Genomic DNA, 23410 nt, shown 5'->3' on the forward strand with positions numbered 1-23410 from the left:
CATACCAACAAAGATGTTGTGTCCGCCGAGAACTAAAAAGAAATAAATATAAAAAAAAAATTCTCTCTCTCCTCTCTCACTCTCTCTTTAAAAAAAAAAAAAAAAAAAGTGGATGATAATGCTAGCCCCGCCTATCTCAAGATTTAGGGAAAAGCTAACTTGGCCTTCCAGAGAGCAAAGCACTGAGCAACTGGGGAAGTAGTATCACAAGATAAGATGAAATTCGGGAATAATTTAGTTTCAGAATGCCAGGGCTTGAACGGCCCTTTGAGGACCCGCAATCCTCTCATTTTGGGGTCCCAAAGAGAGAAATGACATAGGAAGGTTAGGGGCAGAGGTGAGCACAAAGATTCATTATTTAAAAAGCAGACCCCCCTCCCCCCCCTCTGCTGCTTCTAGGAGTAGATAAGTGAACCTAAATCCAAGGTCAGCCTGGTCAATTTAAGAGACCTCGTTTCAAAAGAAAAAAAAAAAATCGGGCGGGGAGGGTAGGGTGTGGTTCAATGGTAGAACGCTTGCTTAGCATGCGCAAGACCCTGGGTTCAATCCTCAATACTGAAAAAAAAAATGAACTTTGTTATTCTTTTTCTGTACTGTCTCAGAAATGCTGTGTGTTCTATCTACACTTACCGCACAGCTCAGTTTGGACCAGCCACGTTTCAAGGGCGGCTCGTGGCAGCGACCCCTGGTGCGGCCCCAGCCGCCGGGTCCCCTGGCTCCTCCCAGCGAGCAGCTGCGCCAGGTTACATCACAGAGCCGCCGGCGGCCTGAGAGCAGCCCGGCCTGTGGCCCCGCGCTCCCACCCTCCCCGCTCCAGACGCCCAAGCTCTGAAAAGAATCAGCCTTACAGAACAGCGGGGGCAGCGGGTCAATCTGCTGTGCGCCCGGCTTCCGCGAGCTGGAGCGCAGCGGTCCACACTCCACGAGCCTTGCCCCCAACGGCCCGCGCTCGCGGCGCGTCCGGGAGCGGTCAAAGAGCCTAGGCCAGCTGCCATTGGCTGCGGCGGTCCTCAGCCCGCCCTAGCCCCGCGCCTATTGGCCTCGACGGCGGCGCCCGCTGGGTAGGGGCGGTGCTCTGCCCTCGCGCCGGGCCTCAAGAGGGCGGCGAGGAAGCGGCGCCTCCCTGCGCCCCGCCCCTCGGCTCGCTCTCCGGCTCTGGCTGCTCGGGCTGCTCCGGCTGTTCCGGCCCTTACCCGGCTCCTCACGGCTCCCTCCGGCTCCGGCGCGGCGGCGGCGGCGGGTAGGTCAGACGTAGGCGGCCTATCCGAGGGCCGCTTTTCCACTGTCCCGGGGCTGCCCGAGCTTGCCCCGCGTCCACTTAGACCCCGCAGGGCTGCCTAGGGCGGGGAAGGGCGGTGGCCGGGGCTCGCCGGACGTGGGGCGACCGGGAGGGGCCGGGCGGGGCCTGCGGGCGTGACCTCGCCGTCTTCGAGGCGCGGCCCCGGGGCTGTGTGTCACGGCGGGTTCAGGTCCCGCGTGGGGTCATGGGTGGTGAAGCTGGTGGCCGCCTCAGGCTCCGGGTGTGGTGAGCTCAGAGGCAAGGGGCAGCTTCAGCCTGGGGCCTGGGTGCAGCTCGGCATGTGGGGGACTCAAGGCTTGTTTCCTGAGGCATTAGGGGGTCAGTTGACGTGGTACTGAGGCGAGTTTTGGAGAGTGTTCTGTCGGGGGTTGTGGGTGGGGCTGAGGGTTGTCTAGAGAACTGGGCCCGAGCCACGGCTCTTACTGTGTGCGTGTGGGCCCTGGCAGTTGGACTAAAGTCCTATGGCTGCGGGAATGGGAAGGGATGGCATTAAGAGAGGGTGGAGACAGGGACTAGAGAAGGAGCAGTTGGAGCAGAGATTATGGTTTAGCACAAGAAACAGGTTCTTCATTGGTATGTTGGGTTAGCTCAATTTATTGAAATGGTCCTTTGGGTCGTTCGGAGTGGGGTTTTACCTTCAGAAACGTGTAAATTAAATGCATTTGCTGCTTTGGGTAGCTAATCACCTTAGGTTTGTGTTTTAGGACCCGTACTCGGGGTGAAGCATGTACTCCTTGGAAAGATTAGTGTGACCCAGCTTTCTATTGGAAAACCCCTTTTCTCCTTTTCCTCTGGTCCAGTTACAGTATTGCTCCCCTGGGCCTCTCAATTCTCTCTCCCTGGCTGCATAACATTGCAGTGGTTTCTTGCTCTCTCTCTCTCTCCCGCCCATTTCCCTGCTGCTGCGCTTTTGGCAACTGCCCCTGCTCTTTCCCAGGGATGGTTGTGGCATTGCATCAGGGGATATTTGTGCTTGTAATTTGCTCACTCAGCCCTGGAGGAGGGAGAATAGTGTTTTGCAGAGACGGGAGGGGGTGCCATCAGCTTGGCTGGGTAGGCAGAGAAATGGGTGTGGTGAGGTGGAATACAACTTCTCTGGGCCTATAGGGTGACATTACCCAGTCCTCAACGCAGAGATTCAAAGACCAGCAACAGCAGCAGCTATTTTTATAAATCAATCCTGAATCCAAGCTGAGCACATGGATTTAGAGTGAACAGTTGTCATGTTCTAACTATTGTGGGGTATTACTATTTGGTAGACAACATTAGAGTTGCTAAGAAGAGACTCCATCTGTACAACGCAATGTAGGCATTTTATTTGCAACTTTTTTTTAAATATATATATTTTTTTAGCTGTTGATAGACCTTTATTTTATTTATATGCAGTGCTGAGAAGCAAATTCAGTGCCTCAGAAATGCCAGGCAAGTGCTCTCACACTGAGCCACAGGCCCAGCCCCTACTTGCAACTTTTTTTTTTTTTTTTTTTAGTTTTAATTTTATTTATTTTCAGTACTGGGGATTGAACCCAGAGGAGTTTTACCACTGAGCTACATCACCAGCCCTTTTTATTTTTTTGAGACAGGGTTTCATTAAGTTACTGAGGGCCTGGATAAGTGCTAATGCTGACCTGGAACTAGGGATCTTTTGTCTCAGCACCCAAGTCTGCACTTACTTGCAAATTTTTAACTTTGCTTTTCTCTACTCCTTACAGTGGGAATCTCTTCAGGGGATGTCGTTTAAATTGATGGAGTTTAATTGTCTCTACTACATTTCATATGAAATGTTTAACCTCAGTTATACTCTTCCTTTTAAATTTAACTTTAAAATAATAATTTGAGCACTTACCATCTCCCATGAGCTAGTTTTATTATTTATTTTCAGATGAAGAATGAGACAGGAATTTGAAGTTATACAGATAGTAAAATGACATTTAAACCATCATCTAGGTCTCTCTGACCTCCATAAAGTAGTTTAGAAACTTCAGAAATTTGGTCCACACAGCATGATTTCAAGTGCTTGGGAGTATATTAATGCAAAGTAAACTCATTAGAGACTGATAAATCAGATGCCAGTTTATTTATGTCAGAAGTATTGGGTGTCATGTACACAGTTGAATTTAATTAGCCACTGACCAAGACACCTTCATTGTCCTGTCAGCTTAATCAGTAATAAGAAGGCAGTTGATGGGCTGGGGATGTGGCTCAAGCAGTAGCACGCTCGCCTGGAATGCGTGCGGCCCGGGTTCGATCCTCAGCACCACATACCAACAAAGATGTTGTGTCCGCCGAGAACTAAAAAATAAATATTAAAAAAAATTCTCTCTCTCTCTCTCTCCTCTCTCAATCTCTCTTTAAAAAAAAAAAAAGAAGGCAGTTGATTGTAAAATTAGAATGAAGGCACTGAATATTCTTCTTCTTTTTTTTTTTTAAGAGAGAGAGAGAGGAGAGAGAGAATTATTTATTATTTATTTTTTAGTTTTCGGTGGACACAACATCTTTGTATGTGGTGCTGAGGATCGAACCCGGGCAGCACGCATGCTAGGCAAGCACGCTACCGCTTGAGCCACATCCCCAGCCCCTGAATATTCTTAAGGGATTTTTTATTTTTTATTTTTTTGGTACTAGGGTTGAACTCAGAGGCACTTGGCCACTGAGCCACATCCCCAGCTCTATTTTGTATTTTAAATTGGAGACTGGGGTTGCTTAGGGCCTCACAGTTGCTGAGGCTGGCTTTTGAACCCGAGATCCTCCTGCCTCAGCCTCCCAAGCCACAGGATTACAGGCGTGCCCCACCATGCCTAGTTTAAGGGATGTTTTAATCAAGTTCCAGAAGCCTAGGGAGTTTCCCTTTTCCCATTGTAGGAACCCATGAACTAAAGTTGGAAAGAGCTGGGGTGTGTTTAAATACATTTCCCACTCTGGTTGTTTGGTTGGTTTTGGTCATCTCATATATTTGTCAGCATCCCTGTGTTAAAATTCTTAAAAGTGGGCTGGGGTTGTGGCTTGGTGGTAGAGCATTTGCCTAGATGTGTGAGGCATTGAGTTTGATTCTCAGCACCACATATAAATAAACAAAATAAAAGTTCATTGACAACTAAAAAAATATTTTATAAATTCTCAAATATACAAATAAAGTTGCTTATTAAAAAGTCATTTTCCATTGTTTATTGACACTGAAGGAAACACCTGATTTTCTTTCTTTTAATTTTTTAAAAAATATTTATTCTTAAGTTTTAGGTGGACCCAATATTTTTATTTCACATTTATGTGGTGCTGAGGATTGAACCCAGTGCCACGTGCATGCTAGGTGAGCGCTCTACCACTGAGCCACAACCCCAGCCCTCTTTTCATTTTTTTTTTCTTCTTTATTTCTTCTTTAAAGACCCTGAGTTGCCCATGCTGATCTGGTTTGTAGCCAAGTGATCCTCTGTTCAGCCTCCCCAAAAATTGGGACGATAGGCACATACCATTATAGGCTTTGAATTTTCTTGTCTAGATGATTTAACTTTAGTCAGAGAGTTGGTTTTTCCTGATTTCAGTGCCTTGGTCTTTTTCCTAATCTTGTTTCTAAATTTGGTAATCCATCCATGGACTATAAGTTCTTGTTATTGACACTTCAAAAAATTTTTTTAAATGTATTTTTTTGAATTTATTTTTATAAATTAAACTAAGGATTGAACCCAGTACCTCATGCATGCAAGGTAAGCACTCTACCACTGAGCTACAGCCCCAGCCCCTACACTTCAAGTTTTTGACATTATTTTTTCTCCTCCTCCTCCTCCTCCTCCTCCTTCTTCTTTTTCTTCTTTTTTACATTAAACATGAATAGTTCATGTGTTTGTAGGGTTGAAACAGTTTTCCTTAGAGAAACATTTTTGACCCAATGGAAAGTATGTTGGTGGTTCATTTGATTTTTGTCAATTTGAGAGAGAAACCAAGAAAATATCACAGTTCTCACTGTCTTTTTTTTTTTTTTTCCATGTTGAACTATTGAACACAGGGCTTCATATGTGTTCAGGACACCTTTCACCATTCTACTAGTGAACTATACCCTCCAGCTTGATATGCCCTATTTTTTATTGGTATTGGGCCAAGGCACTATACCTACTCCTTTTTAGTTTTTTGAGACAGAGTCTCCCTAAGTCCTGAGTATCTTGGCTAAGTTGCTGAGGCTGGTCTCAAACTTGTGATCCTCCTGCCTCAGTCTTTTGAGTCACTGAGATTAAAGGCACATGCACCACCTTGCCAGGCCTGGTGTGCCCTTATTGTCACATTAAATCTGGGAATACCAGATAACTAACTTTGATGAGTTAAAGTGATGTTGTCTTTATTTCTCAGAAGGGAAAACAAGTCCTCAAGACATATGTACTCCAAGGGAAAATAATTAAGCTCTATCTCAAGAGAGGGGTATCCAGGAATTTGTGGGCATATTTAAAAATCACTATAGTGTTTTATAATACTTATAGGGTAGCTGGGTGTGGTGGCACATACCTGTAATCTCAGTGTCTAGGGAGGCTGAGGTAAAGAGGATTGCAAGTTCAAAGCCAGCCTCTGCAATTTACTCAGGCCCTAAGCAGCTTAGTGAGACCCTGTCTCAAAATAAAAAATAAAAAGGACTGGGGATATGACTCAGTGGTTAAGCACCCCTGGGTTCAATCCCAAGTATTAAACAAAACTAAACAAAACACCCCCCACAACTCTTATGAGAAGATGCTTACGAGGCTATACAGAGATCTGAGTTGTCCTTCAAATTTCATCCACTCATTTTAGTATTCATCAGTGAATTTTTTTTCTTTGCAATGCTAGGGATTGAACCCAGGACCTCACACAAGCCAGGCAAACACTACCACTGAGCCACTGAGCCACATCTCCAGCCTTTATTAGTGAATCTTGCCAGCAGCAGCAATCATTGTGGTGGTCTAATGGTGATTTTCTCTGTTCCTACTTCTTTCTATTTATATTATTTTGGAATTCTTCTGTAAGTAAGGTTTATGTTTCCCATCCATTTATTTTTTTTTTAGTTTTCGGGGACACAACATCTTTGTTTGTATGTGGTGCTGAGGATCGAACCCGGGCCGCACGCATGCGAGGCGAGCGCGCTACCACTTGAGCCACATCCCCAGCCCCAAAATGCCTTTATTTTTATGTGGTGTTGAGGATCAGACCCTGATCCCGCCCATGCTAGGCGAGTGCTCTACTGCTGAGCCACAATCCCAGCCCCCATCCATTTCTTTTTTTTTTTTTTTTTAAAGAGAGAGTGAGAGAGGAGAGAGAGAGAGAGAGAATTTTTAATATTTATTTTTTAGTTCTCGGCGGACACAACATCTTTGTTGGTATGTGGTGCTGAGGATCGAACCCGGGCCGCATGCACGCCAGGCGAGCGCGCTACCCCTTGAGCCATATCCTCAGCCCCAGCTCCTTTCTTATTTTGTATTTTCTCTGTCCCAGTGCTAAACTAAGCCATTTCTCCAAGGAGCCCTGGTTTCTTTTATTAAAAAAAGTATTAAGATAAAGTTTGGTTTCTGAATGTGTGTTTCTTCTGGGGTATCACTGCTTCTAGGTCCTCTTGGGACAGAACTAGGAAATAATGCATGTATATATGGACATATGCATATATATCCACATATATAAGCATGCTCACATGTGTGTATATATCTGTTTTTCTATCTGTTTTCATATCTGATATCTGACTCTAATCCAGCATCAGAGAATTCCTTCTAATATTCCCCTTCTTGCTTATTTGTAACATCTTTTCTGACAAAGAAATTTGGGTGGCTTAACAAATAAAATTTTAAAAATGTTACATAAATTTCTGAAGCATTTAGCAGGTGTTAACTACTTTAAATTATTTTTATTTAATATTGGTATTTAATTTATTTTTTTGTCCAGGGCCCTGAATGCTGGGAAAATGCTCTACAACCAGCTCCTTCGGGATTTTAAATTATTGTTTTTCAGTTTGAGAGGTGAAGTCATTTGCCTCTGGCCAAACAGGAAGTGAGTGTCTAGCTCAAATTGATGACCTGTACTCACTTTCAGTGCTGTGTTTCATCCCAAGCAAGGAAGTCTCTTCATATCAAGTATATTGGCTAACTAGTTAATATTTGTCCCTTTTTGATGGAATGCTTCTAGTTAAAGAAATTACTGTTTTTTAGCAGTTTTTTAAAAATCTTTTTTTGTATTGAGGACAAGAATAATTCCTTTCATGAACTTCTTTCTACTTGTACAGTCATAGAATTGGAAGAGATTTTAAGGATGATCTAGGCAAGTTTTTTGCATATAATGTAATATCTCATCTCTCCAGTCCTCTACACAGGTATTTCTCAAAATAGGGAACTCATATAGCTGGTGGTTACCAACCAATTCCATGTTTGCAAATTTGTCATTTTAGGAAGACTTCCCTGAAGATGCTTTCAAATCTGCTTCCTTACAGTTTCTGTTCTGTGATTCTAATTTTGCTACCCCCAGTTATTTTTATTCTGTGAATCTCCAAATTCCACTTTCCAGCTCTTCAGTGACAATTATTTTGCCCCACTGAAGTTTTTTCTTTTCCAGACTAAACAGTTTTTTTTTTCCTCCAGATGCTTCTCATGAAATGTGCTGATTTTTTTTTTTTTTTTTTTTTTACTATGTTGGCATCATCCTTTGTACATGCTACAGTTTGTCAAAGTTTGTAAGATATGGTCTAATCTAGATATTGTGTTAGGCTTTTGAAATGAAGTGATTATAAAATTCATTATGACTGGGCGTGATGGTGTGCTTTTGTAGTTCCAGGCGGCAGGCAGAGGCAGGAGGATTACTTGAGCCCAGTTGGAAACAGTGCAACATCATCTAAAAAAAATAAAAAAATCAATTATGCTGGGTATGGTGTCGTATGCCTGTAATCCCAGCATCTCAGGAGGCTGTGGCAGGAGGATTGTGAGTTCAAAGCCAGCATCAGCAAAAGTGAGGCCCTAAACAACTGAATGAGACCCTGTCTCTAAATGTAAAATAGGGCTGTGGAGGCTGGGATTGTGGCTCAGTGGTAGAGCACTTGCCTAGCATGGGCGGGGCTCTGGTTCCATCCTCAGCACCATAAAGCACCACATAAAAATAAAGGTATTGTGTTGTGTCCATCTACACCTAAAAAATAAATATTAAAAAAAAAAATAGGGCTGGGCATGTGGCTCAGAGTGCCTCAGTTCAATCACCAGTACCCATTGCCAAAAAAAAAAAAAAAAATCAATTATAATCCCTGCCCATAGGGAATTTACTACTGAGTCATTTTCCATCAGTGCTGTTTTAGAATAAATTATTTTTCTTTTAATATTTATTTTTCAAAGTTAGTTTGTATCTGTCTACTAGAAAATTTATCTCTATATCTTTTTCCTAGAAGTGCTATTAAGCCAAGTCTTTGTCCTTGGTTGGTTGGTTTTTCTGAACCGTATGTTTGACTTTTTTTTTTTTTGGGGGGTGCTGGGAATCAAACCCACAGCCTTACATGTGCCAACCAAGGTGGTCTATCATTGAGCTACATTTCCAGTCCTCATGTATTAGACTTTTCACATTCCCATTTTCTTTGCTAATTTCTGTCCGTTGTTCCAAAGGGATTATTTTGAGTATTGTTTCCATTACCCTTCCCGTGTCTATACAACTAACTTTTTTTGTGGTTTTCACTTGGGTGATTTAAAAAAAAAAATCACTGAGTATCAACATAATACCCTAGTAGTATGTAATTAGAGCCAAAATTTCATGCTTAATTTTTCTCTTTACTGTTTTAGAAAGTATATCCAAGAGAGATCTTGGTTTTGATTTTCTATAGTTTGTGTTTAAAATTATGATTAAAATGTTTTACATCTTGGGCTGGGGATGTGGCTCAAGCGGTAGCGCGCTCGCCTGGCATGCGTGCGGCCCGGGTTCGATCCTCAGCACCACATACAAACAAAGATGTTGTGTCCGCCGAGAACTAAAAAAAAATTAATATTAAAAAAAATTCTCTCTCACTCTCTCTTTAGAAAAAAAAATGTTTTACATCTTAAAACTGAAGGTTGTAGTTCAACCTTTCTTTTCTTTCCCTTATTTATTTGTTTTTTTTGTTTTGTTTTGTTTTCTGCTACTGGAAGTTGAACCCAGTGGTGCTTTACCACTGAGTTATATCCCAAGCAGTTTTTATTTTTTATTTTGAAATAGGGTCTTGCTAAATTGCTGAGGGTCTCAAGAAATTGCTGAGACTGACCTCAAACTTTTAATCAGGACTCCTGCCTCAGACTCCCAAATTGCTGGGATTATATGCATGCATTATCATGCCTGGCAGCATAGCTAGATCATTTTAATAGTTTTGATTGTTGACCAAAATTAGGTTATATGATTCTTTTTTTTTTCATTATGACAAAGTATAGGTAGTTTCTGACTTATAGTGAATAACATATAAATAGTTGTAGCTTTCCCTGGTGTGGGGACACACTTCTCTAGTTCCAGTGGTTCAGGTGGATGAGGCAAAAGGACTGAAGGTTCAGGGCCAGCCTTAGCAACTTAGTGAGACCCTGTCTAAAAATAAAATAAAAAGTTTTGGTCAGTTGTGCAGGACTGTCATCCCAATGGCTTGGGAAGCTGAGGCAGGAGGATTGCAAGTTCAAAGCCATTCCAAGGGGCTGGGGTTGTGGCTTAGTGGTAGAGCACTTGCCTGAAATGTGTAAGGCATTGGGTTCCATTCTCAGTACCTCATAGAAGTAAAAATAAAATAAAGATTGGTTGACAACTAAAAAATATTACAAAAAAAACATTCTCAGCAATTTAGTGATACCTGTCTCAAAAAATAAAAAATGGTTGGGGATATAGCTCAGTGGTAGGGCATCACTGGGTTCAATCCTTTGGTACCAAAAATTAAAAAAATAATAATAATAATTAAAAAAATGGCTGGGTGTCTGGGTTCAATCCCCAGTACTACCAAAACAGACGAACAAACAACATCAAAGAAAATACAACAACAAAAACCCAGAAAAGAAAAAAATAAATAATTTGGGGGAGTGAGTGTTGCTTTGGGTGGCAGATAAATAAGTGATTTCTGAGCTTAGGAAGAATTTGGGAGTAGAGGGGTTAGGGGATCAGGCAGACTTTTAGGATTGGTTCAATTCATATCAGCTCAGGTGTCAATCTTTATTTATTGCCTTTCTTTGGGAAAACCTGCTCTCGGGTCCCCTCTTGCATTGAGAGAATTTTGTTCCTGTTTCTATTCTTCAGTAAATTCTTATCTTTGAAAAAAACCAAAGAAAGTCTTTTGTAACCACTTTCCTAGTTTAGGTTATTTTTTTCTTTCATGTTTTATTTTATTAACCAAATAAGTATTTATTAATATTTATCTTTGACATTTATCATTTCACATTTAAAAAGATACATTCCATAAAACTTATGTTTTAAAGCATATAATTTGGTGGGTTTTGATGTAGTCATAGTGTTCTGCAACTATTACCACTATCTAATTCCAGAACATGTTCATCATCCTCAAAAGAAACCCCATACCCTTTAGCAGTTTCTTCCTTTTCCTTTTCATTCCTCTATCCACTGGCAACCACAAATTTTCCTTACTCCATTATGGTATTTCATATAAATGGAATCATACAATAAATGGTATTTCATATAAATGGAATCATACAATAAATGGCCTTTTTGTCAATCAATTTTTTCATGTAGCCTGTTTTTAGGTTAATCCATGTTATAGCATGTGTCAACCATTTATTTCATTATTATGGCTAAATAATATTTCATTACATCGATACACTTCATTTTGTTTATCCATTCATCCATTGATGAACATTTGTGTCAATTCTCTTTTTAGCTAATATGAATAATGGTGCTATGAACATTCTTTGTATGTTTTTGTGTGGGCATAGGTTTTCATTTTTCCTGCATAGGTATACCTGGAAGTGGAATTGTTGTGTCATGTGGTTACTGTGTTTAACCTTTTGAGGAACCACCAAAGTATTTTCCAAAATTGCCTTTCATTTTATATTCCTATTATCAGTATTTGATGGTTCTAGTTCCCTCCATATCCTCGAAAGATTTGCTGATATCTTTTTTTTTTATTTTTTACTATTTATTTTTTAGTTTTCGGCGGACACAACATCTTTGTTTGTATGTGGTGCTGAGGATCGAACCCGGGCCGCACGCATGCCAGGCGAGCACGCTACCGCTTGAGCCATATCCCCAGCCCTTGCTGATATCTTTTTGAGTATAGCTATCCTAATGGGTATGAAGTGGAATAGCTCATTGTAATTTTGATTTTCCTGATGACTGTGCTTATTTACTAATCGCATAACTACTCTGGAGAGTATTGAGATCTTTGTCATTAAAAAAAATTGTCTTGGCATCCATGTTGCAAGTCAGTTTACCCAATAGATACACAGGTTTATCTTTGAACTTTGATTTTATTCTGTTGATTTACATGTCTTTCCTTATGCAAGTACCACACCGTCTCAACTTTGTAGTATGTTTTGAAATCAAGAAGTGTGGGCTGGGGATGTGGCTCAAGCGGTAGTGCGCTTGCCTGGCATGCGTGCGGCCCGGGTTCGATCCTCAGCACCACATACAAACAAAGATGTTGTGTCCGCCGAAAATATTAAAAAAAAAAAGTGTGAGTTTTCTAACTTTATTCTTTTTTCAAGATTGTTTTTTATTTTTTACTTTCAAACTAAGTTGCAGAGGCTGACCTTGAACTTTCCATCTTCCCACCTCAGCCTCCCAAATTCTTGAGATTACAGGCCTACACCAACATGCGGAGCTTCTAGATTTTTTGCTATTCTGGATTCCTAGCATTTTCATATGAATTTTAGGATCTGCTTGTCAATTTCTGTGAAAAAGGAAGTTAAAATTTTTAGATACTGTATTGAATTTGTCAATCAATTTAAAAAAATATTGCTGTCTTAAACAGTTTGAAATCTTCCAGTTCATGAACATGGAATGTCTTCTTTTGTATTTTGTTAATATTTTTCAGTGGACACAATACTTTTATTTATGTTATGTGGTCCTGAGGATCAACCTAGGGCCTCACACATGCTAGGCAAGCACTCTACCACTGAGCCAAAACCCCAGCCTTTTCTCTCTCTCTCTCTCTCTCTCTCTCTCTCTCTCTCTCTCTCTCTCTCTTTTTTTTTTCCATTTTTGATAGTACTGGGGATTGAACAGGGGAACTGTATAGTTGAGCTGTATTGCAGGCCACCTGCTTTTTGTTTTTTGGGGGGGGGTACCAGCACTCGACCACTGAGCCACATCCCCAGTCCTATTTTGTATTTTATTTAGAGACAGGTTCTCAATGAGAGCCTTGCTTTTGCTGAGGCTGGCTTTGAACTTGTGATCCTCTCATCACAGCCTTTCAGGCTGCTGGGATTATAGGCTTGGCCACTGTGCCTGGCTACAGCCCTTCTTTTTTAAAAATATAAAACATAAATTTTTGAGGGGGTGGTGCTGAAGATACAGCTCAGTAGGTAGAGTGTTTGCCTCATATGCACAAGGTCCTGGGTTCAATCCCCAGCTTAGGCTGGTCTTGAACTTATACTCCTTCTGCCCCAGACTCTTGAACACCTGGTGTTGACAGGTGCAGATCACTGTGCTTAGCCATTTATTTATGTCTTTAAGTTCTTTCTCAGTGTATAAGTCTTTGCACTTCTTTGGTTAAATTTATTGCTATTTTTTTGTAGGCTGGGGTTGTAGCTCAGTGGTGGAGTGCTTGCCTTGCATGTGTGGGGCACTGGAGTCAATTCTCAAACTGCACATAAATACATAAAAAATAAAATTTCATTAACAACTAGAAAAAAATTATTATTTTTATTTTTGTTGTACTGGGGAATGAACCCAGGGCCACTTTACCATGGAGCCATATCATATTCATATATATAAAATAAAAATATTATGTCCAATGAAAAATATTTAAAAAGGAAGATATTCCACCTTCATGAACTGGAAGATTTAAAACTGTTTAAGACGGCAGTATTTTCTGGACACGGTAGCACATGCCTGTAATCTCAGAGGCTAGGGAGTTTGAGGCAGGAGGATCCAGAGTTCAGAGTCAGACTCGGCAATGGCGAAGCACTAACAAACTCAGTGAGACCCTGTCTCTAAATAAAATACAAAATAGGGCTGGGGATATGGCTCAGTGGTCAAGTGACCCTGAATTCAATCCCAGATACCCCCTGAAAACAAAACAAAACAAAAATATGGGCTGGGGATGTGGCTCAAGCGGTAGCACGCTCGCCTGGCATGCGTGTGGCCCGGGTTCGATCCTCAGCACCACATACCAACAAAGATGTTGTGTCCGCTGAGAACTAAAAAATAAATATTAAAAATTCTCTCCCCCCCCCAACTCTCTCACTCTCTCTTAAAAAAATAAATAAATAAGTAAGTAAAATACAAACTAGGGCTGAGGTTGTGGCTCAGTTGTTAAGGATCCTGAGTACCAAATCCCTGGTACCAAAACAAACAAAAAACAAGACAGCAGTATTCTTTGTGTGTGTGTGTGTGGGGGGGGGTACTCGGGCTTGAACCCAGTGCCTTGTGCATGCAAGGCAAGCACTCTACCAACTGAGCTATACTCCTAGCCCAAGATTGCAATATTCTTTAAATATATATATTTATATACATATATATACACACACAAGCACATATTTATTTATTTAAGTTGTTGATTGATCTTTATTTTATTTATTTATATATAGTGCTGAGAATGAAACCCAGTACCTCACACATGCTAGGCAAGTGCTCTACCACTGAGCCACAACCCCAGCCCCTTATGATTTTTTTTTCTTTTTTTTTTTTTTTAAGAGAGAGAGGAGAGAGAGAGAGAGAGAGAGAGAGAATTTTCCAACATTTATTTTCTAGTTCTCGGCAGACACAACATCTTTGTTGGTATGTGGTGCTGAGGATTGAACCCGGGCCGCAGGCATGCCAGGCGAGCGCGCTACTGCTTGAGCCACATCCCCAGCCCTTTTTTTTTTTTTTTTAATTCCTTGGGATTTTCATATTGACTTTAAATTATATATGTCCACTGGACTGAGACCCCTTTGAAATCAGATAGTATTTATTTTTGTTCTTCATTTCTCTTTCCCTTCTGCCAAAAGTATATTCAGTTTATGCTGGAGTAATGGTGCTATTATGGTGGGATTTAGTAAAGCATACTGCTACTAATGGCTTGGAAAAATGCAGAAAGGAAGTAAAGTATTGTAAGACTATTTTTGCCTATTGTGAAATGTTTCCTGGGCTGGGTTGTAGCTCAATTGTAGAGCTCTTGCCTATAATGCACAAGACCCTGGGTTTGATCTTTAGTGCCACAGGGGGAAAAAGTTTCCTGAGGGCCCAGAGAAAGGTAATTCTTATCTGTTTCTGCCCCTCTGTACCTCTTGCTTCTAGTTGTTCTATGTTTCTAGAACTCAGAATATAAAAGATTTAAACTTCTGTGAGTTAGATTAAGAACCTTATTTTTATTTTCTATATTGTTTCTCTGGGGAAATGTATTCTGGGCTCATTCGCAAAATAGTTCTTTCTTGAATCTAGTATTTTTTTAAATATATATATATATATATATATTTATTTATTTATTTTTTAGTTGTAGTCGTACACAATATCTTTCTTTCTTTATTTATTTTTATGTGGTGCTGAGGATCGAACCCAAGGCCTTGCATATGCTAGGTGAGCACTTTGCCGCTGAGCTACAGCCCCAGCCCTTGAATCTAGTATTCACGGTAATGTGATTGGCTATATTCTGTGTTCAGATTTTTTTTAACTCAAGTTTATTCATTTTCTTTTCCCTCTCGTTTACTAAATTATAGAGAGACAAGTGTAACAAAACATTGCTGGTAAAGGGTAGTATCTAACCTGCTTTTCTTTTTGTTTTTCCATCTTCTTTTTTTATTTATTATTATTATTTTTTATTTGGTACTGGGGATTGAACCTAGGGGCATTTAGCCACTGAAACACATCCCCAGCCCTTTTGATATTTTGTTTAAAGATGGTCTTGCTGAGTTGCTTAGGGTCTCACTAAGCTGCTTAGGCTGGCTTTGAACTTGGGATCCTCTTGCCTTAGCCTTTAGAGCTGTGGGATTACCAGTATGTGGCACTGCACCTGACTTGACCTGTTCTTTTCTTACTTTTCTGTCTGCCATTCATTGCCAGGCATAAAGAATCTTTTTTTTTTTTTTTTGGTACCAGGGATTGAATCCAGGGGCACTTAACCACAGAGTTACATTCCCAGCCCTTCTTATTTTTTTTTTTTTTTTAATTTTGAAACAGGGCTTCTCTAAATTGCTTAGGGCCTTATTAAGTTGCCTAAGCTGGCTTTGAACCTTGTAGTCCTCCTGCTTTAGTCTCCTAGGTTGCTGGAATTACAGGTGTGCACCACTGGCACCCAGCTAAAGATAATCTTCAATGACTACATTATGTTGTATAATGTGAACAGATTTTGATTTACTTGGTTTCCCTATTATTGCATATAGAGACTGTTTTTCATTTTTTGTTTTATTTTTATGTGTAAGAGTGTTTATATTTCACATTTTCATTATGATAGTTTTTTAATTTAATAGCCTTATTGTGATGTGAGATAAAATTTAGCATTTTGAATGGTTTTTAGTATATTCACAAGTTTTCCAGCAGCACCACTAATCTGTCACTCCAGAAGAAACTGTATACCCATTAGTAGTCATTTTCTTTTTCTCTCTATCCCTTAATTCCTGACAGCCCCTACAGTATGGATGTGCCTGTTCTGCATGTGTCATTATAAATGGAATTGTGTGATATGTGACCTTTGTGTTTAACTACTTTTTAAAAGTTTGTTTTGGTACTGGGGATTCAACTGAGTGGCATTCAACCACTGAGCCACATCCCCAGCCCTATTTTGTATTTTATTTAGACAGGGTCTCACTGAGTTGCTTAGTGCCTTACTTTTGCTGAGGCTGGCTTTGAACTCTGGATCCTCCTGACTCAGCCTCCCAAGATGCTTGGATTACAGGCATGCATCACTGTGCATGTTAAACTGCTTTTATTCAGCATATTTTCTAAGATAGGCCATCTTGCAGCATGTATTAGTACTTCATTTTTTAAGATCACATAGTATTCGAGTGTATGGATATAATATATGTTATTTATCCATTTATCAGTTGAATTGGATATTTAGATTTTTTTCTTTTAAAGTATTATGAGTAATACTGCTGTGAACATTTGTATGCAAGATTTTTGTGTTTCATTTTTTCCTTATTTTTTTATTTGTAGATGGACATATTATTTATTTTTATGTGATGTTAAGGATCAAATCCAGCACTTCACATGTGCTAGGCAAGTGTTCTACCACTGAGCTACAATCCCAGCCCTTTGTTTCATTTTTCTTGAGTGTATATACTTGTGAGTGGAATTGCTAGGTCATGAGGTAATGTTTAATATGGAACTGCTGGACTGATTTCTAAAGTGACTGCATCATTCTGTATTCCTAGTAGTAATATATGAAGGTTCTAATTTCTCTACATCATGATAGATTCTTAGATATATATTAATTACTGAGATAGAAGATGTGTAAGTTGAAGACTTGATACATTTAAAAAAATATTTATTTTTTTAGTTGTGGTTGTCAATACCATTATTTTTTAACATATTTTTTTATGTGGTACTGAGTCGAACCCAGGACCTTGCATACGCTAGGTGAGCCCTCTACCTGAGCACTCTACCGCTGAGCCACAACCCCAGCCCGAAGACTTGATACATTTTTAAAAGTTTTTTTGTAGTAGTAGATGGACAGAATGCCTTTATTTTATTTCATTTAAGGATCAAACCCAGTGCCTCACACATGCAAGGCAAGTGCTCTGCCACTGAGCTGCTTCCCCAGCCTGAGACTTGATACATTTTTGCAAGATTGTTTTCTGAAAGATTGTATGTATTAAAACTTATATTATCATGTCCTTGTTTACACTGAGAATTATCATTAATTTTTTTTTTCATTCAGTGTGCCTCCCTGACATGCTTGAGGCCTTGGGTTCAGTCTCCAGCATTGTAAAGCAAAAATAAACAACTCGGTATGGTGACTTAACTCTCTAATCCCATTCTGGAGTTTAAGGCAATAGAATCACAAATTTGAGGCCAGCCTTGATAATTCAGTGAGATTCTTTCTTAAAATAAAAAAATAGTTCAGGGGGCTGGGGGTGTGGCTCAAGCGGTAGCGCGCTCGCCTGGCATGCATGCGGCCCAGGTTCGATCCTTAGCACCACATACAAACTAAGATGTTATGTCCGCCGAAAACTAAAAAAATAAATATTAAAAAATTCTCTCTCTCTCAAAAAAAAAAAAAAAAATCAGGGGGCTGGGGTTGTGGCCAGTGGTAGAGCACTTGTCTAGCATGTGTGAGCCATTGGGTTCGATTCTCAGCACCACATATAAATATATGAATAAAATAAAAAGGTCCACCAATGTCTTAAAAAAAAAAGTAATTCAGTATTAGACTGCCCTGGGTTCATTTCCTAATACCAGAAATAGAAACTAAAGTCATTAAATGTTTCATTAAAATTTCTAATAGGTTAACAAGTGGGTTTATCTTAGTGTTTTAGTCACATCTGATCTTCTTAAACAGTGACATCAGTATTGTACGGTCATATAACTAAAATTAGATGTATGTTTGGATCCCCAAGAATGAGGTTCTCTCATACAGCTGGTGGCCTAGTACTTAGCCAATTAGCAGGTTCCCTTTTAGTAGGTTGTCTTGGGCTGGGTATATTTTAAGAATGAATGTCAGCAGGCTACCCAGGCAGCTGTTCTTTAGCAAGCTAAAATGGGACAACATTTATAATTGGACAAAAGAAATGTTTAAAGGATATTTTGAACAACTTCATTTGCTCAGTATAGCTGGGCTTGCTGAAATTCCTCAGGCAAACCAACCAGTTTAATTCAGGGACAACAGTGAAGGACAGTGTTGTCTTTTTTGTTGTTGTTGTTTTTTTTTGGTACTGAGGATTGAACTCAGGGGAACTTAACCACTGAGCCACATCTAGTCCTTTATTATTATTTTTTTAAAATTTTGAGGGGCTGGGCATGTGGCTCAAGCGGTAGCGCGCTCGCCTGGCATGCGTGCCGCCCGGGTTCCATCCTCAGCACCACATACCAACAAAGATGTTGTGTCCGCCGAAAACTAAAAAAAAAAATAAATATTAAAATATCTCTCTCTCTCTCTCTCTCTCTCTCTCTCTCTCTCTCTCTCTCTCTCTCTCTCTCTCTTTCTCTCTCAAAAAAATAAAAATAAAAAAATAAAATTTTGAGATAGAGTAAGTTCTTAGGGCCTTGATAATTTGCTGAGATTGGTCTTGAACTTGGAATCCTGCTGCCCAGCCTTCTGAGTCTCTAGGATTACAGACATGTGTCATTGCACCCAGCTAAATATTCTTCAATTTTTTTTAGTTGTAGTTGGTACAGTATCTTTCTTTATTTTTATGTGGTGCTGAATATTGAACCCAGTACCTCACATGTGCTAGGCAAGTGCTCTACCACTGAGCTACAGCCCCAGCTCCCTAAATATTCTTTAAAACAGTTTTTCCCAATGTTTCTCTGTTAACTTTAAGACGGTAATGAGGAAAATAATAGTATTTAGGCAGTCAGAAGCATAACGATTAGAGTTTTAAGATGAAAAATATAAGGGCTCCAAAGCCAAATGTAGTTGTACACACCTGTAATCCCAGTGACTCAGGAGACTGAGGTTGGAGGATCTCAAAGGCAAGCTTCAGCAATTTAGCAAGGCTCCAGACCACTTACTGAGACCCCATCTTTTTTTTTTTTTTTTTTTAAATATTTATTTATTTATTTTTAGTTTTCGGCGGACACAACATCTTTGTATGTGGTGCTGAGGATCGAACCCAGGCCGCACGCATGCCAGGCGAGCGCGCTACCACTTGAGCCACATCCCCAGCCCCTGAGACCCCATCTTGAGAAAAAAGAGAAGGTAGGGGTTTGGAGTGGGGTTGTAGCTCGATGGTGGAGTGTCCTTGGGTCTAATACTAAGAAAATCAAACAGCTTTGTGTGGTGGTACACACCTGTAATCCCAGTGGCTGTGGAGGCTGAGGCAGAAGGATTACTAGTGAAATCCAGCCTCAGCAATTTAATAAGGCCCTAAGCAACTTATTTAGTGAGACCATGTTTGAAAAGAAAATATAAAAAGGACTGGGATGTGGCTCTGTGGTTAAAACCACACACACACACACACACACACACACACACACACACGCCCCAAGGGTGCTGGAGAGGATGGGGAAATATATATAAGGGCCTTTAGGAACGTAATACTCTAGTATTATGTTCCTAATAATATTGTATTATTGTATTCAGTTTTACTAGACACTTTTCTGAAGAAAACTGGCTGGCTGGTGGTAGCAGTAAATCAACTGATTGATTTGAAGTTTTTATTTAAGAAATAGGAGCTGTCTCATTTAGTGAAGAAGTAGATGGTGACAACTCATTTTCTAAGGTACCAAAGATCTGGCAAATGCATGAGGAATTAGATTTAGATATACTATTTTGTTGCTTTGACAGAAGAACTATAACTATCAAGTAGAAGTTAAAAAGTGGAATGGAACTTTCTAATGATTTTCTCATATTAAAGATAAGGTGAGATAGTGAATTTAACACGTTAAAGCAGAGCCTGGGTGGTATTCTGGAGAATTCTAGAGATACTGAGAAGGTGGTTAGGTGGAATGATTTTTTTTTGTGTGTGTGTGCAGTAGAGACAACCCAGGTTTGTTGTTGCTGGGCAAGTGCTCTGAGTTGGATCTCTGGCCCTTTGAAGTTTTTTGCGGGTGGGGTGGGGGTGGGTACCAGGGATTGAACTCAGGGGCACTCAACCACTGAGCCACATCCCCAGTTCTTTTTTGTATTTTATTTAGAGACAGGGTCTCATTGAGTTGCTTAGTGCCTCACTTTTGCTGAGGCTGGCTTTGAATTCATGGTCCTGAGTTGCTAGGCTGAATTTTTTTTTTTTAATTACTAATTTGTATTTGAAATGATTTTGTTAAGTTGCACATGTTGGACTCTGATTTTTCTGTCCTCCTGCTTCAGCTTCTCTAATACCTGAAATTACAGGCCTACACCCCCATGCCTGATTAGGAATGAATGTTAAGGTCTTTGTAAACAGGTGGTTGGATAATTTCTCCTAGTGTAGATCCCTTTGAGAATGTATCCAGAGCAAAGACCCTGTCCCCAGAAGTTGTATGTATATTTTTCCTCTTATCTTTGAAAAAATGCCTTTTTTGGATATAGAATTTTATTATGTTTTGTTTTTTTATATGTTTTCTTTTTATCTTATTTTTTTAAGTTGTAGATGGACACAATACTTTTATTTATTTGTTTTTATGTGGTGCTGAGGATTGAACCCAGTGCCTCAGGTGTGCTAGGCAAGCTCTCTACCACTGAGCTACACCCCAAGCCCTGTCTTTATTTTCTTTTAACATATTGTTTTTCATTCTGTTAATATTTGACTTATGTTGATGGTATTGAGAAGTTAGCCTTGGTATTAGTTTCTGTCAGGTATTCAGTGGTTTTGCCAGTCATTGATAAACTGCATTTATTTGTGGCTCCTTATCTTATCCAGGTTATGAAAACCTAAGATGCCAGTGTATGCCGGGTTTCAGTTCTCTGGCTGAAAGGCTCAGGGGTCACTGCAGTTGAACTGGGCTAACTGGGCTGCACAAAATCACCGCACAAGAGACACAAATACCTTTTTCTTTGGGGTCGCTGAGACAGCTCCTCTGACCTTAAGGGTCCACAGGAAGAGAGAGAGCGAGAGCATGGGTTGACCCCTTTTATTGAGGAGAAGCTATTCAAATGAGGCAAGGGGTCAAATTTCAGGGGGCTGAGTCTATCTTCATGATGTCCACTGTCAGCAGGTTGACTGACACCTGGGTAGGCCACACCCAAGGGCACAGTAAGAGAAGGGGACACACACAAGGCACTTCCATTCTATCCTAAACAGGGCAAGGTATTATATTACAAAGGAACAGGTGAGCATAGCTTCACCCATGGGGCTATAGCAAGACACACCCGTGCAAGAGCCACTGACCCTCGAATCCAAGAAGGATGGGGAAAGCTCTGCCACATTTCTGTGACTGAGCACTCCAGCACCCAGCCGGGGAGTGTGACTCAATCATGTGTAAGGTTGGTCTCCTATAAGTGTGTGCTAAGGTCATTTTGTGACTGTAATAAAAAAGAATTTTCTTACCTTTTTTTTTCCACCTCAACACCAGGACAGGCTTTAGTATAGCCCTCTGAGGTAGTGAAAAATTTGGGGAATGATTTAGATCTGAGAGACATGGTGGAATGTCTTTTTTTTTTTTTTAATATTTTTTATTTATTTTTTAGGTGGTGCTGAGGATTGAACCCTGTGCCTCATATGTGTGAGGCAAGGGCTCTACCACTGAGCCATAGCCCCAGCCCTGGAATGTCTTTTTTTTTTTTTTTTAAAGAGAGAGTGAGAGAGGAGAGAGAGAGAGAGAGAGAGAGAGAGAGAGAGAGAGAGAGAGAATTTTTTTTTTTAAAGAGAGAGTGAGAGAGGAGAGAGAGTGAGAGAATTTTTAATATTTATTTTTTAGTTCTTGGCGGACACAACATCTTTGTTTGTATGTGGTGCTGAGGGTCGAACCCGGGCCGCACGCATGCCAGGCAAGCGCGCTACCACTTGAGCCACATCCCCAGCCCCAAGAGAATTTTTTTTTTTTTAAAGAGAGTGAGAGAGGAGAGAGAGAGAGAGAGAGAGAGAGAGAGAATTTTTAATATTTATTTTTTAGTTCTCGGCGGACACAACATCTTTGTTTGTATGTGGTGCTGAGGATCGAACCCCGGGCGGCAGGCATGCCAGGGGAGCAGATTATGACTGAAGATTTAGGGTGGAATCCAGATTTTGGGTTTTAATCTTTGAGGTGATTCTGATTTTGTTAATTTCCAGATCATATTTTAAGTCATAAGGAGTTAGACCGTATTATATGTTTGATCAGTTAGTGGTATAAATGATGTTAGTGGTGGAATGAGCATTTAATGAGATTATTTTCTTATTTAGAGTTTTTTTTTTAAGCAGTTTTGGGTTGTTAGATAAAATCACAGGATGCCCTTTTTTTGGTAAACTACTGCACTTATGCCTCTACAGATCAGGCTAACTATCAAAATGGACTGCAGGGCGTGGTGGCGGAGATTTGTAATTCCAGTGATTTAGGAGGCTGTGAGGCAGGAGAATGACTAATTCAAAGCCAGCTTCAGGAATTTAGTGAGGCCCTAAGTAACTTAACAAGACCTTGTTTCAAAATTAAAAAAAAATAAAAATAAGGGCTGGGGATGTAGTCAGTGGTTAAGTCCCTGCGTTCAATCCATGGTACCAAAAAAAAAAAAAAATCAAAATGGAGTTTCTCACATTATAGTTGCATGTTATTAAGTTAAAACTAAGTTTTGGGGGCTGTGGCTGTGGCTGTGGCTCAACGCTAGTGCACTTGCCTGGCACTGGCATGCGTGAGGCACTGGGTTCGATCCCTGTCATTACATAAAAATGATAATAAAAATAACATGAAATAAAGGTATTGTGTCTATCTACAATTAAAAAATATGTATTTTTAAAGAGTAAAGTTTTATCAACAACTAAAAAGAACAAAGTTGTTTTATTTGACCTCCTTGAGAAATGAAGAGTAGAGAGATAACTAAATTTCCCATACAGGCCAGTTTCAATTGACAGGATAATGAAGTTTAACCTGCTTTGTTAACCTGAAGGTATCCTGAAGTTATCTGATACTAACCAATATCTCTATTTGTCTCCCTGTCCCTTCCTAACAAGGAAAGTAACTTTGGGAAAGGACCAGTCCACTTGTGTTTCTCTTTTTTCTTTTTTTTGCTTTTCTGTTTATAATACCAAACTCCTCTGCTAGGCTGATTTGAACATTTATTCAATTTTATGGAACAAAGTTGTTTGATTTTAGTATAAGAAAAATAAAGCCAAGTGCTTACTTTGGCAGCACATATACTAAAATTGGAATGATGCAGAGGAGAGTAACATGCCCCTGTGCAAAGATGACATACAAATTCGTGAAGTAGTCCATATTTTTATGTACTTTTGGAAGTTAATAAGGAGAGTCTGAGGGGCTGGGGTT

General features: G+C 40.1%; 1 protein-coding gene across 2 annotated transcripts in view; it reads left to right on the forward strand.

The window, feature by feature from the left end:
- The first annotated feature begins 855 nt into the window (after window positions 1-855).
- The window catches only part of MAP4 (microtubule associated protein 4), a 173180-nt gene continuing 150625 nt past the window's right edge, over window positions 856-23410 (forward strand). Inside the window, exon 1 of one of the 2 annotated variants that reach the window (XM_081285161.1) lies at window positions 856-1236. The gene's annotated coding sequence lies outside the window, so the exon portion shown is untranslated. Of the gene's footprint in view, window positions 1241-23410 lie in introns of both variants that reach the window. The other variant, XM_081285162.1, reaches the window with a different exon arrangement.

The sequence above is a fragment of the Spermophilus citellus genome (assembly GCF_964194105.1).
Source record: "Spermophilus citellus genome assembly, chromosome: 3".
Taxonomy (NCBI): domain Eukaryota; kingdom Metazoa; phylum Chordata; class Mammalia; order Rodentia; family Sciuridae; genus Spermophilus; species Spermophilus citellus.